This window comes from Helianthus annuus, chromosome 13 (assembly GCF_002127325.2).
Source record: "Helianthus annuus cultivar XRQ/B chromosome 13, HanXRQr2.0-SUNRISE, whole genome shotgun sequence".
Taxonomy (NCBI): domain Eukaryota; kingdom Viridiplantae; phylum Streptophyta; class Magnoliopsida; order Asterales; family Asteraceae; genus Helianthus; species Helianthus annuus.
In genome coordinates, this window is record NC_035445.2 from 69,427,893 (window position 1) to 69,437,180 (window position 9,288).

The window sequence follows — 9,288 nt, forward strand, 5'->3', positions numbered from 1 at the left end:
TTTTTCTATCATTGTAAGACCACTACATCTACCGGGTCGTTGCTTGTAGGGCAACGGGGGTTATTAGTTGATAGCGCTATTAGGTTTGGCACCCTCACGACGTTCGAGGAGAACGGGCGTGAACTAATTACCTTAAAACATGACCAATGCTTTGATAGAGGCATTGGGGTTGGCAATCACATATCATATGGCCATTCGGTAATCGAGTAATAACAACATCGAAACATCAAACATCTTAACAACATACAACCTATTGTCTTGTAAACTGTTTTGCTCACCTGATTGGTAACACTACTTGGTAAACAAACACAAACCTTGAACTCACCAGCGTAGTCTGACACACTTGTTTTCATGCTTGTAGGTAATTATTGAAGGAACTTGGGAGCTTGCTGTCTGATGCTGCTGGAGTAGTTGTGGTCATAATAAACAGTTATTTTGATTTGGTTTTGATACATTTATACACTTATACATTTATGCTTCCGCTCAGTACTTTGGTTTTGGTTTAACTTTCAAACGATACATTTCTTTCAATTGGGTATTTTATTATAACTTGTGTTTGATATGATTGGTGGCTCTTTGTTGAATCGTTACACCTCCATTAGGGACACGCCCTAGGTGGTAATTTGGGGGTGTGACATCTTACCAACACTATACTACGTCCACGATGGGTGCACTTGCCCATATGTGTGTTTAGTGTTAGTAAATATCGTGTTTTATAAATTTAAAACTTGGCTAAAAAGTGTAAAAAAGGGCTTAAAATATATATCTAAAACATATATACACTAACACGCATCAATGAAGGGAGTAAAATGAATTAAATTAAAAATCCCGACTTGGTTGGTAAAATGTGTGTAAATAATTAGTTAGTAATAGAAATGCTTAAATAAAACATAACTAGAGGGGGTAAATTGGTAAAGCTCTAAAGTGAAAGTATTAATGTTTAACAAAACTCAAAAAAAAAACACACTTCTGATGTGTGGGGAGATCGATCAGAACAGGGAGAAAAGGGGATTTAACCCTAGTTCTTGAAATCAGCCAAATCAAAGAGTATTTCATGGAAATCGAACTGCATAGGCTAAGAATTTCGACCATCTAAACCAATCGATTGAAGTGGTAAGTTCAATTTCTTGAAATCATGACTTGTAGGAAGTGGGTTATGACCCAATCTCGAATTTTATACAAGAAAGTGTGTAGATTGGAGTTAGGATTTTTCTATATAACAGGAATCATGTGTATTTATGCGTGAATTCAATCGTTTGAAAAGATAATTGCATAACCCATTTGATATGAATTATTAGAGGTGTAGAATGGTGGAAAATTAGTAGTGATTATGTGTGAATTTGATATAAGATGATGTTGTAGTACTTGAATCTTAAACAAATTTGAATAGGACAAGAGAATATTATGAACTTGATTGTTTGTTGATGAATATTGAAATGAACTAGTAGGAATTGTGCTTTAAAAGCTTGTACTTAGTGTCCCACAAATACGAAACCCGCCAAGTGTTTGATGAAATGCTTGAAAGAATAAATATGTGTAATTTGCGAGATAATTGAATGAAATAGTGGGATACTAAATAAATGAATGAATGTGATGATATAGGCGTGAAGGAAGAAGGTTCCAATACTAGGAAATCGGAAGGTTCACAAGATCGAGGTATGTTAGTGTACACCTTATTTCTATTATGTTGTTATATACATAATAATCTCAATCGAGTTGTGTAGTCGTGTTAAATTTTGAGATTTGAAATCTATGATTTTTCGAAAGTAAAAGTAAGATCTGTCATAACGGATTGTGAGGAACGAATAAGTTATGAAAGATAATGCATCATATCCGGTTCTTGTAGTTGAACCGGGTATGGGAAGTTAAGTATGTAATGTATGAAAGTCTACTCGATCCGTTTTTCTCGGATTGGAGTATGATGTATGAATGTAAAGAATATGTTGTTCGTCATGAACGAATCGAATGGAAGTGATGTAATGTTACTAGTATCCGTTCATAGCGGGTATGTTAAGAAAAGTATGCTTAAACTCTACTTTGAGGCAAGCATGTAATGAACCGTTTAACGGTTAGTAAAGTATTCGAATGATGTAATACCGTGAAAGAGACGAGTCGATTTATCGTTTAGATGTGTTAGTGACGAAATACTAAATTAATTGTTTATGGTGAATGTAGGTAAATCCTCACTTTAGGCGACTTGGCAATTTGGAGCGAGCACATGCACATGTTATGACCATCAAGCGCTTCCGTTATTTCGTATTAATGTTTTGGGTCAAAATGCTTGTTTTGTATAACCTTGTTAGTCGTTGCACTTTTTAACACTTGATGTTATGGTTTTTAGTCGTTTCTAGTCGAACGGGTCGTAGACTTATTTGTTTTGATGATGGTTAAAACAGGGATACACTCGTCTTATTGATGGGTCATGCCCAAATTTTGTTAAAATGGTGCATTAATGATATTGGTATTGTTACCTTAATATGAGAAAGGATTACGTCAATTTGAAAGTTAAAATGTTAGCATCTATTCTCGCCATTTTTCTTAGACTTAAATGCGGACATTACAAGTTGGTATCAAAGCCTAGGTTTGAGGGATTCGAGCAAGAGTATTAGTGCTTGAACTCAAACCGACGGCTCATGCAAAAGTGTGCTCGCTCCGAGATCGCCAATGAGGTAAAATTTTAAATTTCGTTTAATATGAGTATGCATAGTGTGTTACGGTACAAGTTTTAAGGTTAAGTATGCTAAGAAGTGATAAAGCAGGTAAAAAGAGAAGTCCCTGGACCCGTGTAGCTGAAAACGGACTCGGGAAATAGTCAGAACAGCCAAAATAAGGTTCAGCAACGTTTCGGCAGAGGAGAGGCCGTCGCCGACGGGCTGTAAGCCGTCGCCGACGCCCCCATGCTAGCCGACGGCCTATCTGTCTGTCTACGGGGAAGAGTGGCCGACGCCGCTTTCCAGGGCCCGTCGCCGACGGGTCACGAAAAAGCAATCCGCTGATTTTTTTTGTTTTTCACATTTTGAGTTGTCGGGCTATCCGAAAGCCTATTTAATGACTACGTAGGGTCCATATAAGGCTTAATAGGTGTATGTAATCACAATTAGTGGTTACAATAAGAATGGATTCGTAAGAGTCGAAAGTGATGAACCGAATGACATGAGATGAGTTATGAAATTTAAAAGAGCAAAACAATTCAAAATGTAAGAATGCGAATGAAGTAATTACGGACTAATGAACTATGATATATTGAAAGGTTTATGATTCGTATTAAACGCAAAACATGATGTCGTGTAAAGGCAGTCCGCTAAAACTTCTATATTTTTTATAATTAGTTATATACACTTCTCGAAAGCCTCATTCGTGGTCCCGTTGAGTCTTTATGAGGTAAATTAAGCTATGTAAGGATAAAATAAATGATAGTATCGGGATAAAATTTCTAAAAGTCGAATGTAACATATGGAATGACATGAAAAGAATGACGAATGTATAAAGTGGAATTGGAAACGTATGATAATGAATAATGAAAGAAGTAAATATAGACTAAAGTACTAGGATATGTGAAGGAACCGGAATTTGTTAATAAATGAATATAAAAATGATGAGATTAGTGGTGAAAATAAATTGAAGAATGTGAGTTAGATGGAATTCGTATGAAAATTCGGGTGAATGTATGCTTTGATCAGAATTATGCATTAGAGGCTTGTACCTTGTACTTGAATGGTGTGATGCTTATGTGTATTTAATGATTTGCCTTGTTATGATTAAGAGGCGAATATGTGCTAAATGCGAATCATACGAGCTTATTAGTAAAGGATATGTTGGAATTATGTTATATAGTTAACTTGAATGATATTTACTATTTGTAGAATCATGAAGCATTAGCATGTGAAAGTACGTGAAAGTGAATGTATATATGTGCATTGTTTAGAGGATTGCGTAAATTGTATGTATGAAATACGAAGAATATTAATATTATGGTCTATCGTATTTAGATGATTACATGTTCAAAGGTTTGAACTGCGTAAGCAAGACAGTTGACTATCTAAAAGTCAACGGTATAGGGATATCATGGAATGGCCATTAGACACAAATGTTATAGTAAAGAGTTAATGTGTTATGTATTAAGTGATTTACGTGTTATGCTTGACGATAGTTTAGTTGTATGGATTGGAAATGAGATAACTAATAATAAATGTCTCATTTATACGAAATTTGACTAACGAAAGTCAATTAACGTATGAATAAAAAGAAAATGAATAGTTGTATGTATGCTCACATAAGCTAACAATGTTACGAATGTAATAATATGTAAGGATGGAAATCTTGTCAGTTGATTCAAGTATGGATGGCAAACGGGGTAAGAGGAAGCAATGAGGCAAGCATGAACATGAACATGAACACTAAAGGTAAGTGATTTCGCAATCACTTCGAATTTATTTACATGAAGGTGTATACGTGTTTGAATATTAGAAATCAAAGTGAAATGTATAAATAAATGAGAAATGTTATTGTACGTTTTGTTGAAATTGTTGGCATAATGTCAAACCGATAAGACCTCATTATAAGGGTAAATCGGTCATAAATTTTAGTTGAGAAGTTCTAAGGCGGAAATGAGAATTTAGTAATGTTGAAGAAAGGTATGGAAAGAATATTAGTCAAGATGTTAGCTAAAGACATTTTGTAAATATGTTCGAATTGAAAGTAAGTACAATACGTACAACAATACTTATATACAATAAGTACTAAGTGTGATTAACTTTAAAAGGTCAAATCGTAGAAGTCAGTAAATAATAATTATTTACAAATTTTGGAAACATTACGTAAGAATTGCAACGTGTCATGTAGGATGCTCATTAGTAAGAGACATGTTAGAGAACGTAGGTGAACTAACACCAAATATAGTGAACGAACAAATGGAAATGGTATATTAAGGGATGGTCATATATTGACCGAAGCTCGAGAAAAAACACGAGAATCATCTCACTTATGTCCGGTCAAGCTAGTAAAAAGGGGTCTAACGATTCTTAAAGGATCGGCTCAATATAAGAAAGAAAGACAAGAATGAAAAGTTTAAGCTTACGGTTGAATGTAAAACAAACTTAAGAAAGAAGGGTGGGAACACCACTAGAAATAGGAGGTAGAGTGTCGCGTTGAGATGCGCTACATGAATAAGGACATGGAATTAAGTGCTAGGACCCAACACTTGATGTTGAATGTAGAAGATTAATACGAAAACATATCATAAGAAATGACATGGTAAATGATACGACAGAAGAACGAAAGGTACGGATGAAAATGTTTGAATCTGAGAAATGGATTCAACCATGTAAGGACTGAAAGGTTGGATACGTAAGCAAGCACGGATCAAACCAGTAAGAATGAAAGGTAATAAATTAAAAGTTCGAATCTGTAAGTGAAGACGGATTAAACAAATAAGAATAAGAACTAGAAAACAAAACTCAAATGAGTCATACGGGTCAAATGGCGATTGCCATTTGAACCCGGTATTTAATGTTCGACTTGTCAAGTTTGTTACTTGTAGGTAAGCATAATGTATGGGCATGCATTATCGCAGTTTGGAAAGTATTAACCATCGCAAAGTATGAATAACGAGTCAAGGGATTTGACCCACGCCAGGTATGTATAAAAGATTATATTTTTAATAGGAGCTTAGGGCTCAATTAAAGAATGACGTGTCAGAATAGGATAACTGATTCACATAAGTAAGAATGTATTTACAATTAGACTTCCGAAAAGTCAAACGATGTGATCGAAGTCCTTGCAAGTATGCAAGTATAAAGTACGAACGTGTACCTCGATACGACCATAATAAGTAAGGGGTGTTAGTCTGACCTTGAAAGGTCAAACTGCGAAAGTTGGCAAAATAACCAATAAAATGAACGGATAGTATGTAAGAAATGGAATGTATGATATGTTTTAGCATGTACGTAAGAAAATTGTGAAAGAGACAATAGGCAAACAAACACCATGTAGGACGCAATTATGAAAGGTTATGTGCTAACTATTTATTTATAAATAAATATGATGGAATTCTTAGTGGGATGATAGTAAAAAAGCTAGTGGAAGGATGCTCACGAGTGGGAGCATATTTCATGAATGAATGAGACCAATTCTGGTACGGAAGGTACATATAAAGAAGCGGATCGATCCGGCACACAGATAACTGATTTATGCAATAAAGTCGAGGTTAGTATAATAAGTAGTTCATGCAAAGGGCTAATAATAAAGTGTTGCGAAGGATTAAATTTGAGGCTAAACTCAAAGTTGTATTTAGTTCAAGTAACAGTAGTAACCGTAGAACGATGCTTTATGCTCATAGTAAGCATGAAAAAGTAATTAGGAAGAGGGTAGCTTTGTTTTAATACTATTAAGTCATTAAATGTTTATAGTATGCGTATAATGATATGCTAAGCCCTCATATGAATAAGAAAGTAATTAGAAGAACGTTAGTAATGGGATGATAGGGTTTTCTCATGGTTACAAAAATGAAGTATATCGTGTATGATACGTGAGTGGAATGAAATAAATCGATTTATTTTTGTTAGCAAATGTATGAATATGTTATGCTGAATTAGAAAGATAGAAACAAGCCGTAAACATAGACTTGTACGACCAATAGTATACATTTGAAATAAATTTCAATGAACGAACTGCTAGTGATGATGTATGCTAGGAACTAGCATTATAAGGTGAAAACGACACTAATAAGAGCTCTAGATCAGATTCTGACTTATATGCGATTATGAAAGTAATTTACTCAATTTAAGAACGGAGGGACAATGCGTACAAAAATGTTTATGCATAAATGAAACTTTTGCCAAGATCCCGAATGCATCTTGGTTGTAGTAAGCATCGTGAATGGATAGATGAAAAAGTGATAGTAGAATTGGTCTAGTTGGAATGAGAAAGGTTTCGGGGACGAAACCTCTTTTAAGGGGGGTGGACTTGTAACACCCCGAAATTTATTATGAAGGGAGAAAAATGAATTAAATTAAAAATCCCAACTTGGTTGGTAAAATGTGTGTAAATAATTAGTTAGTAATAGAAATGCTTAAATAAAACAAAAACATAACTAGAGGGGGTAAATTGGTAAAGCTCTTAAGTGAAAGTATTAATGTTTAACAAAACTCAAAAAAAAAAAAAAACACTTCTGATGTGTGGGGAGATCGATCAAAACAGGGAGAAAAGGGGGTTCAACCCTAGTTCTTGAAACCAGCCAAATCAAAGAGAATTTCATGGAAATCGAACTGCATGGGCTAAGAATTTCGACCATCTAAACCTATCTATTGAAGTGGTAAGTTCAATTTCTTGAAATCATGACTTGTAGGAAGTGGGTTATGACCCAATCTCGAATTTTATATTAGAAAGTGTGTAGATTGGAGTTAGGATTTTTCTATATAACAGGAATCATGTGTATTTATGCGTGAATTCGATCATTTGAAAAGATAATTGCATAACCCATTTGATATGAATTATTAGAGGTGTAGAATGGTGGAAAATTAGTAGTGATTATGTGTGAATTTGATATAAGATGATGTTGTAGTACTTGAATCTTAAACAAATTTGAATAGGACAAGAGAATATTATGAACTTGATTGTTTGTTGATGAATATTGAAATGAACTAGTAGGAATTGTGCTTTAAAAGCTTGTACTTAGTGTCCCACAAATACGAAACCCGCCAAGTGTTTGATGAAATGCTTGAAAGAATAAATATGTGTAATTTGCGAGATAATTGAATGAAATAGTGGGATACTAAATAAATGAATGAATGTGATGATATAGGCGTGAAGGAAGAAGGTTCCAATACTAGGAAATCAGAAGGTTCACAAGATCGAGGTACGTTAGTGTACACCCTATTTCTATTATGTTGTTATATACATAATAATCTCAATCGAGTTGTGTAGTCGTGTTAAATTTTGAGATTTGAAATCTATGATTTTTCGAAAGTAAAAGTAAGATCCGTCATAACGGATTGTGAGGAACGAATAAGTTATGAAAGATAATGCCTCATATCCGGTTCTTGTAGTTGAACCGGGTATGGGAAGTTAAGTATGTAATGTATGAAAGTCTACTCGATCCGTTTTTCTCGGATTGGAGTATGATGTATGAATGTAAAGAATATGTTGTTCGTCATGAACGAATCGAATGGAAGTGATGTAATGTTACTAGTATCCGTTCATAGCTGGTATGTTAAGAAAAGTATGCTTAAACTCTACTTTGAGGCAAGCATGTAATGAACTGTTTAACGGTTAGTAAAGTATTCGAATGATGTAATACCGTGAAAGAGACGAGTCGATTTATCGTTTAGATGTGTTAGTGACGAAATACTAAATTAATTGTTTATATTGAATGTAGGTAAATCCTCACTTTAGGCGACTTGGCAATTTGGAGCGAGCACATGCACATGTTATGACCATCAAGCGCTTCCGTTATTTCGTATTAATGTTTTGGGTCAAAATGCTTGTTTTGTATAACCTTGTTAGTCGTTGCACTTTTTAACACTTGATGTTATGGTTTTTAGTCGTGTCTAGTCGAACGGGTCGTAGACTTATTTGTTTTGATGATGGTTAAAATAGGGATACGCTCGTCTTATGGACGGGTCATGCCCAAATTTTGTTAAAATGGTGCATTAATGATATTGGTATTGTTACCTTAATATGAGAAAGGACTACGTCAATTTAAAAGTTAAAATGTTAGCATCTATTCTCGCCATTTTTCTTAGACTTAAATGCGGACATTACAGCATGTCATCATAACAAACATGGACTTGGCGCTAATTAACTCGTGTGAACAAGTTTTCACAAAAGCAAACAACTATCTTTGTCGGTTGCATATTCATCAAAATATCAATAAGAACAACAAGGAGAAATTCACTGAGAATGAGTGGAAAAAATTTGTTCATTCGTTTACGACATTGTGTGAGTCTTCCACCGAGGAAATATACAGGTATAATCTGGCAAACCTTGAAGGACAACTGAAAGAAGTTGGTCGTGGACGTGAGTATTTCTTACGTAATTATTTAAATATTTTTTTTACATACATACATATGTAGATACATACCTAACAAGTTATAGTTATATTTTTAGAGGTTTTTGACTATATGAAGAAATCATGGTTTGATCCGTACCGTGAAAATTTTATATTTGCATGGACTTACAAGACACTTAACTTTCACCAGACTACAACCAACAGAGTCGAGGCCATGCATGCATTGCTAAAAAGTCACTTTCCAAGTCATCGTAATATGCTGGTTAAACTTGTGGGGTTTG

The 9,288-nt window shown here is 34.5% G+C and overlaps 2 long non-coding RNA genes across 2 annotated transcripts; both read left to right on the plus strand.

Moving 5' to 3' along the window:
- Positions 1-985: 985 nt before the first annotated feature.
- On the plus strand, positions 986-4,391 carry LOC110902772. The gene is made up of 3 exons (XR_002571409.1): positions 986-1,113; positions 1,603-1,656; positions 4,311-4,391. It is a non-coding gene; the product is annotated as an uncharacterized LOC110902772 (long non-coding RNA).
- Positions 4,392-7,184: 2,793 nt separating this feature from the next.
- Positions 7,185-8,640, plus strand: LOC110902771. The gene is made up of 3 exons (XR_002571408.1): positions 7,185-7,312; positions 7,802-7,855; positions 8,375-8,640. It is a non-coding gene; the product is annotated as an uncharacterized LOC110902771 (long non-coding RNA).
- The last annotated feature ends 648 nt before the right edge of the window (positions 8,641-9,288 follow it).